Consider the following 9,991-nt stretch of genomic DNA (forward strand, 5'->3'; position numbering starts at 1 on the left):
CCCAGGTGCTGATGTGTGAAAGCGCGCAGCTATTCCGCTACGATTTACACTTGATCATGTGGTTGTTGGTTTTTGTTAATAATTTTTAACATGTTTAACTTTTAGGTGTGCTCGTCCTTAAGTTATTTGTTTTTGTTACTTTATGGCCTTATAACAATTATATTCAAAAATTTTTATTGAGCGCGAGGCCGTTTTTAATGATCATGATCAAGTGTAAATCGTAGCGGAATAGCTGCGTTTGATTGTGTTGGCTTAGCAAAATGAAAAAGTGGGAAAAAAGCAACGATAATTTACAAGTCGAACTTAGCACAGTGCGTAGGCAACTGGCTGAGTCAGTGGGATCGTCGGTTCGAATCCTACTGAAAGAAGTCTGATGAGGAAATGTGGTGATTTCCGAAATAGCTATCACTTATACCATTTTTTCAAATTATTGTTGCTTTTCCACAATACGTTTTTCATTAAAAACGGCCTCGAGCTCAATAAAAATTGTTGAATATAATTGTTATAAGGCTATAAAATAACAAAAACAAATAACTTAAGGGCGAGCACACCTAAAAGTTAAACATTCTAAAAATAGAATTATTACCAAAAACCAACAAAACCATGTCGCGTACACGTGTCGCCCCTTGTCAGGCCACCTTTGTGGTTGCCCTGGCTAGCTCAGTAATTGGGTGGTCGGGATCCTTAACCCTTGCCACAATGGCGCCGGGCGGACGTGGCGGCTCGTTCACTGGCACATCTCACCCACAGGAAGCCCACCCATCAATGGACCGCCTGATGTGTCTCCTTGCGGGCTCCCTTTTGCCATGCTCCAATTCTCCCTTAACTTACCCCCTTGTCATCTTCCGCCTCCCCTGCCTATGTGATTAAGTCCACATTTTAAATTCTTTTAAACATACATTAAAATATATTATAAAACATAAGAATTTACAAACAGGAAAATCAATGAATTTTATTATCGGTTTCCGGCCGCCACAAAAAAAGGGACCAATCAAATTAATCTCCGTTTATATACGTATGTCAAACAAACAATATAGAAAACCTGCCACCCTACCTACAAGAGCTCTTTTCAGATGGTGTGAAGGGTTTCCGGGAGCCGGATATTCCCCGCTCAGAAACTACTAAAATTTACCCTTTTGTTTGGGTTCTTCTTGCCTGGCGGGCACAAAGACAATAAAAAAAACGAAAGTATAAGTATGTATAAACTTATTAACGAATTATCTAAGCAACGAAAATGTATGAACGTATATATTACAAACAATTCAATGTTCTAAACAAAAAATAATATTTTTGGGACTATACTTGGGAAGTTACAGCACCTACTGCAACGGCAACACATCAAGCACCAACAAAACCGCCTAGAGTAAGCAGTTAGCCGGCCACCAAACCGGAACTGCTTACATCAGCAATAATACATAATTAGGTCATAAGTATGTTCTTACCAATAAGCATATTATTCTGCAATAAGCAATAATACATAATTAGGTCATAAGTATATTCTTACCAATAAGCATATTATTTTGCAATAAGCAATAAGTATAGAATAAGTATTTTATATAATTGTAGAGTAAGCACCTTTATAGTTATAAATATAACCAACTTCCAATAAAGAATGGATTCGATAGTTTGAAACGAAGCAGTGAGTGTTGTACAGCTCCAGTTGAGGAGCCAGTGATTATATATTTTTACTTGGGATATCTCCAAACTAGTTAAGTGGCGCAGTCGGAAGACAATTTCCATAGTGCATCGGGCACTACAAAGAGCAGTACCAAAAGGACTGAATACTGGAGGATTTCAATCCCTTACCGCTGTGAAACGAACCCCAGGAAAGAAGACAAGTATGAATATATGGGCATTCGCTTATTTTTCAATGTGAGTGGGCAAAATATATTGTGTTCTAATAAAAAAAATTTTGTAAAAAAAAAAAAAAAACAACACAAAGAGAACAAATATTGTGATATAAAAAAAATATATATATATACATATATGTGAACGTACGAACGTGAGAAAAAAAACACAGGCATTTTTTTATATCTGTATGAAGATACAAGAAAGAGGTAAAGAATTTTAATCAACTACACTGCTAGTCTTTGCATCAAAGACTACAAAAAAAAAATAAATAATATATATATTATTTTTCTTTTTCTCTCAAAATAAAATCTAAATCTAAACTCATTTGGAATAAGATCCTCGCAACCGCATCAAACTCTGCAACTGTGAGGATCACCTAAATTACACCTAGAAAAAAAAGAGAGATTATAACAATCCTTCCGATAGCATACTCAACATGTACGGCACCCCACTAGTTTGGGACGACATAAAAAGAAATCTCATCCTGCACTACTCCGACAAACGGACGGAAACCTCTCTCATTAGAGACTTGCATAATGCTATGCAATTCAACAAAACAGTCGAGAACTTCTATAGTGAAATTGTTGAGCTGCAATCAGCGCTGTGCAATAATGTCCTACTACAGGAGCAGGATCCAAACGTGGTAAAAGCGAAGAAGGATGTGTATGCTGATATGTGCCTAAACTCTTTCCTTAGCGGCCTAAAAGAACCCTTAGGTTCTAGAATACGGACCATGCAACCAAACTCACTGGCTACAGCTTTAGCTTTCTGCATAAAAGAACAAAACATTTCGTACCAAAGGTTTAACTCAACTTAGACACAGGAGCTTCCGTATCTTTCATCAATCCAGAATACATACCCGAAAATAAACAATACAATTGTTAACAGGTGACCATTTCTACCGCCTTCAAGAAATACCATATTAACAAAAAAACCATTCTGCCAATTTTCAAAGAATTTAACCAAAACGGTTCCATTAACTTTTTAATATTTAAGTTCCACAACTATTTCGATGGTTTATTAGGTACAGATGCATTGACGCTGTTGGGAGCCAAAATTGATTTGACGACACAAACACTCTTAACCAAAAACTCTGTTGACGAAATTAAACTTAAGCCTAATCTGACATCTGGCCAAATCATAATACCCGGAAACTCAAAAATCCTTGCCAAGCTTCCAGTAGACATCGAAAATGGTAATATCTACATCGACAAAATAGAACTCAAACCAAACCTCTTTCTTTCCGATGGACTCTACCATGCCGAAAACTGGTTCAGCACAATGGAATTAGCAAATTATTCCCAGTCAGAAGAAAACCTATGTATTGAGCAACCACTTAAAGTTGAAAAATACATACCTGCGAACCACGTAGAGTTGAACAATCTTAACTTTCCTCAGGGTAACATCCCACAGGATATAGATATACGTGACCTACTCAGACTTGACCATCTCAATACCGAAGAACGCAAGGAACTAATAAAACTATGTAAACAATATGAAGACATAATATATAAGCCGGACGAACCCTTGACTTTCACTAGCGCAATCAAACATCAAATAAAGACAACAGATGATATTCCAACATACACGAAATCATACAGGTACCCATACGTACATAAAGAAGAAGTACGAAGACAAATCGCCAATATGTTGGAACAGGGCATCATCAGACAAAGGTATTTCCCATGGAGCTCACCCGTCTGGGTGGTGCCTAAGAAAAAAGATGCAAGCGGAAAACAAAAGTGGCGACTAGTAATAGGCTACAGGAAAGTAAACGAAAAAAAAAATATCAGATAGATACCCAGTACCTAACATTACCGAAATATTGGACAAACTTGGAAAGTGTATATTTTACCACCCTAGACCTTGCAAGCGGGTTCCACCAAATTGAAATGGACCCCAAACACATCGCAAAGACGGCGTTCACTGTAGAAGAAGGGCACTATGAATAAGTCAGAATGCCATTCGGTCTAAAAAACGTACCTTCCACTATCCAAAGCGTTATGGATAACGTCCTTAAAGAACTAATAGGAAAAAAATGTTTGGTATACCTTGACGATATAATTATATTTTCCACTTCACTACAAAAACATCTCGAAAGCATCAAACTAGTTTTCGAAAAGCTCCGCGAGTCCAATTTCAAAATTCAAATGGACAAATGTGAGTTTATGAAAAAGGAAATAGCCTTTTTAGGACACATTATAACACCTGAAGGAATCAAACCCAATCCCATGAAAGTTGATGCAATCTGAAAATTCCCAATACTAAAAACTCGCAAAGAAATCAAATGTTTCATAGGACTAATCAGTTATTACAGGAAATTCATCAAAGATCTTTCAAAAATGACAAGACCCCTAACAAAATGCCTAAAAAATGGCGCCCAGATAATGCAAGACAGTGAATATACTGAAGCGTTCGAAACTTGTAACCATTCGTCCTCACCACGGACGCAAGCAACTTCGCACTTGGTGGAATTCTATCACAAGGACAAATAGGTAGCGACAAACACATCTGCTTTGCAAGTCGCACATTGTCAGAAACCGAAAGCAGGTATTCCACCATCGAAAAAGAACTAGCAGTCGTTTTGGATACGAAATATTTCCGTCCATACCTATTTGGACGCAAATTCCAGATAGTAACAGACCACAAACCTTTAACTTGGATCATGAACCTTAAAGAACCAAATTCTAAACTAGTTAGATGGCAACTTAAGCTCGAGGAGTTCGACTACGAGGTAGTTTACAAGAAAGCTAAATGGAACACAAACGCCGACGCACTAAGCCGAGTTAAAATTAATGAGCCTGACCCCAAGTGTCAAGAGCTGAATGCGAACGACAATACGGACGAAACAATGGTTAGCACAGCTCACAGCCTGGAGGAAAACTTGAATGACGGTATTCCGATATCGGAGAAACCATTAAATGAGTTCAACCTTCAGATGATTCTTGAAGTAAAAGACAAAGGTTCACCAATGGTAGTCGAAAACATTTTCAGGAATAGACAAAGGAGAACCGTGAGACGACCCATGTTCAATGAAGAAGAAATAATAGACATATGGGTGTTTCCATGAAAATGTCAACCAGGACTGAAAAAATAAAAACAACTGAAAAGGGTTTTTAAGACGAATTAATAAGAGAAAAATACTCGAATTTTTATATTATAGAAGTATTTCAGCTTATTGGAATTTTAAAACTCAAAAATGGAAGAGTAAAACTGAATGTCTCTTCGACTCAGTTTTCTCTAATGAAATGAACTATTTTCTCTTTCCTATTAACTAAATTAAGAGATTTGAAACATTACAATTACATCTTAAAATCAAATTTGCAATAACAACTAACTATACAAATTAGAAAAAGGAGAAGTTAGAGCTCGAATAACGATAATTTTTTGATTTGCTTCTGATAGTATTCTAATGTCGCGTACGTTATGCAAAAACATTGTTTGTCTATGTCATTTGTATATTGGCAGTCGCAGGTAATGCAGATTACAATTCTTAAGCGAGAATTCTTCTAGTTAAAGATATACAGTAAAATTTTCTTTCCAACCGAAGTAAAAATATATTTTATTACCCTTTAAAGTTTGTCGCATACGTTATTGTAAGTACGAAAATTTCAATCAAATACATCAAAACCAATGTTAATTGCAAATTTTCCATTTAAATTATTTAGAATAGTTGTAAAACAATGAAACGGTGGCGAGAAGAGTTCTCAATAAATACATTTTATTACTTACGAGAAAAATTGTCGCGTTCGTTATGTCGCGTACGTTATTGTTTTTTTTTTAATATAAAACTAGCCAGAGATAATTTCTCTTAAAATATGAAAGGATTGTAAAGGTACATTATTTAGCTTAGTTTAGGAATTTTTAAAGAAAAGAAAAACTCCCATGATTCGCTGACTTTCGCATATATGCGTGTTTCCATGAAAATGTAAACCGAAAATGCAAGCAAATGAATTCAAACGGCTGAATTCAAACGGCTGAAAAAATTTAATTTAGTATGTGTTACTAGTAAAAATATTGTATGGGGGAAAAATCTGTCGCGTACGTCATGTCGCGTACGTTATTATATTTTTTTTAAATAAAAACTAACCAGAGATAATTTCTATCAAAAAATGGAAGGATTGTAAAGGTACATTATTTAACTTAGTTAAGGAATTTTTAAAGAAACGAAAAACTCTCATGATTCGCAGACTTTCGCATATATGTATATGTGCCTTAAAACCATTTCTTTTTTTGTCGCGTACGTTATCACCTGGTTTTGAACGGATATTTTCCACACCAAAGTTTCGAGGCTGCTTATTTTTTTCTCAAACGTAGTATCCTTTGGTTGCAACATAACCGTAATCTTTTTTTCTGTAACTTCTATTTTTGATAGATTTACGTTACTCTATAAGCGTACGAATGTCGCGTACGGCTGTATGGAAACACCCACAATACCGCAATATATTCAGATGACAGTACGTTCCGCATCGTGCAGTCAGTTTTCTCTAAATATTTTTCACACAACAAAACATTTCGCATCTTACGTTGCAAAGTACTTCTGAAAGACATAAGAGTAGAAGACGAACAAGAACAAGTAATTCGCGAGTACCATGAACAATCAAACCATAGAGGAATAGATGAATGCTCTCTACATTTGAAAAGAGAAATCTACTTCCCCAATATGAAAAGCATAATAACCAAAACTATAAACAACTGTGACAGATGCAAAACCCACAAATATGACAGAAATCCACCCAAGATACAATACGAATTACCAGAAATACCACAAAAGCCATTAGAAATCGTTCACATCGACATATATACTATAAATGGCAATCAAATTCTCACCCTTATCGACAAATTCTCCAAATTTGCCGCCGCCTTTACGCTAAATGCTAGAACTAGTATTACAGTTCTTAGAGCACTAAAAAGCTACATAAGCCTACACGGCATCCCTAGAAAGATTGTGTGTGACCAAGGACCTGAATTCACAGCGAATATTTTCCAGGACTTCTGTAAACAAATCAGAACTAGTCTCCACATCACATCATTCAAACAAACAAGCAGTAATGCTCCAGTAGAACGACTTCATTCTACATTAACTGAGATATACAGAATAATCCTTTCGACACGAAAAGAACACGAACTAACCACTGAACACGAAGAAATGTTGAATGAAACACTCATTACGTATAGTAACGCAATACATTCTTCAACCAAATACACCCCCTATGAGCTCTTTTTCGGAAGACCATACATATTTCTTAAAACCTTAGATTCCACTGGCGAACATGAATATCTAACTAAATTAAACGAATTTCTCAATATATTATATCCAGAGATCAAAGAGAAGGTATCACAGGTTACACGAGCAAAATTCGATAAATTGAACAAATCAAGAGAACCCGCAGAAGATCGTGCTGAAAACGAAGTGGTATTTAGAAAGGAAGCCAGACGCAATAAGTTGACTCCCAGATTTTCAAAGCACTTGATTTCAAAAAACAATAAGGTTACAGTTGTAACTAACCGAAACAGAAAGATACATAATAGCCAACTAAGGAAACGAAATAAGAAATAAAACTCGTACCATCTAGGTACATAAATCGAAAACATCATCCAATGAGTACTACAGCACAATCAGGGCATATGATTGCCGCACAAGCAAAATGGATGAGACCAACCTTCACTGAATATGATTGGTTGGTCAATAAAAGTAAACATAAAATAAAATAAATTCATACTATTATTAAAAAAAAAAATATATATATATATATATATATATACATACATACATATATTATATACATATATGCATAAAATCTTCTTACTTCATTCCTCACTCCTCAATACCCATCCCATAACTTTCCAGACTATCGCTTGTGTCCGCACAAGTCATCGAAATACACAACCTAACAAACGACAGCACAATGCTACCATTACGCCTAGGGCCATCTCGGACCATAACCAACTTTTCTAACCTCATCCATATGATCAAACTCGACGAGTACGAAGGTAACATTGGTAACATCTCAGAAACTCTTAAGATATTCGAGCGAACAGCAATGATCACCGACTCTATTAACATAACCAAATTAAAACATAGAGCACTACAAAATAGACTACTTACACTGACACCCATAAAAAGACATAGAAGAGGTTTGATAGATGGTTTAGGTACAGCTATTAAATTTATTACCGGAAATATGGACGCACAAGATGCTCAAGACATTAACAATCAAATAGAATACCTCATATCTAACATGAATAACGTAACAAACGCAGTACAAGTACAACACGAAATAAACTTTCAACTAATAAATTGATTTAACAAGATCTGTGACCATATCAACACAGAACAAAATATTATAAAAACATTCTTAGAGGAATCCGCAAACACAATTAAACGGGAAGAAAATATTCTTTTCGAAACCCAGTACCTCAATCAAATTAATTTAAACATTGATTTACTAACCAATCACTTATCAAACATAGCCGAAGCAATAGTACTAAGCAGGCTCAATGTAATACCCAAGTTCCTACTATCAACAAACGAACTAGAAGAAATTGAAAACCGCCTAAGCAAGCAAGATCTACAAATTGAATCAATTGAACAATTGTATGAACTTTTAAGCTTACAAGCATATTATAATAACTCAAACATTATTTTTAACATACGGATTCCCAACTTATCACCAGAAAAATATTCATTATACCATATTGTTCCACTTCGTATTATAAATACTAATCTTATAGTAAATAAGCCGTACGTAAATTTCAATGTAAAGAACATACAATATTTAAATGCACCTTGCCCAAAAGTAGAAACCACGTACTTCTGTCCCCAACCTAAGCCACAGGCCAGCTCAGCACACTCTAATTGCATCGGCAGACTCATGAGAAATGAATCAGCTAATTGCTCACTTCAAGATGTTGGACGCATAGAATCCATTCCAGAACCCAACTTCATTTTATTCATTAATGTCCCAATCACGCCCATAAGATCAAGCTGCAGCACTAAAGATACCAAAGTACACGGCACGGCGCTGTTGCACTTCAAAAATTGCAACGTCGAAGTAAACGGCATAATTTATGAAGACAACCATAAAGTCTTCTATGACGAAATTATCACTCCATCCCTACCACCTAGTAAAATCCAGACAAACACCACGTTCGAAGTACTAAACCTTCAGATGCTCAAAGAATATAATTTCCAAACAGAATCAAAACTACGAAGTTTTAAAATTGAAACAACCGCCCGACATCACCTCACCTCTGCATCCATTGCTATATTACTACTGGCTACAATAGCAATAATAGCAGTTCTCACCACAAGAAGATCCAGAAAAGAGGAAAAACCACCCATTCTGCACTCCTTCGCTCCGGCCCCAATGACATCATTGTAGCCATCGCTTTATTCCAGAGGGGAGGAGCTACAGCACCTACTGCAACGGCAACACAGCAAGCACCAACAAAACCGCCTAGAGTAAGCAGTTAGCCGGCCACCAACCCGGAACTGCTTACACCAGCAATAATACATAATTAAGTCATAAGTATGTTCTTACCAATAAGCATATTATTCTGCAATAAGCAATAATACATAATTAGGTCATAAGTATATTCTTACCAATAAGCATATTATTTTGCAATAAGCAATAAGTATAGAATAAGTATTTTATATAATTGTAGAGTAAGCACCTTTATAGTTATAAATATAACCAACTTCCAATAAAGAATGGATTCGATAGTTTGAAACGAAGCAGTGAGTGTTTTAGTTGGTGTACAGCTCCAGTTGAGGAGCCAGTGATTATATATTTTTACTTGGGATATCTCCAAACTAGTTTAGTCGCGCAGTGTAACATTTATTCCCAATGATTGGGTTATAACATGCCGGTCTTGACTGACCCCTTACACAAACCGGAAAGCTGCTTATTGCTCCTCGATCCGAGCTTTCAAAAACTCCTTTTGGCAAAATATCCTTCACGCAAAAGCTTTTGTACGGAATTCTACTATACTTAAGCCTAGCACTCACCCGTGCCCTTTTTGCCTTCACACTGGGGTGGTTCACCTTACTCTCCTGGCACACTAGGGACAAAAATTTACACTACCATCTGACAAAGTCTATCTTTTCATCACTTACGTGTCGCTGGGGGGGGGGGGG

Source organism: Rhagoletis zephyria, unplaced genomic scaffold (assembly GCF_001687245.7).
Source record: "Rhagoletis zephyria isolate East Lansing unplaced genomic scaffold, Rhagoletis_zephyria_1.1 Rzeph_scaffold_00268, whole genome shotgun sequence".
Lineage (NCBI taxonomy): Eukaryota > Metazoa > Arthropoda > Insecta > Diptera > Tephritidae > Rhagoletis > Rhagoletis zephyria.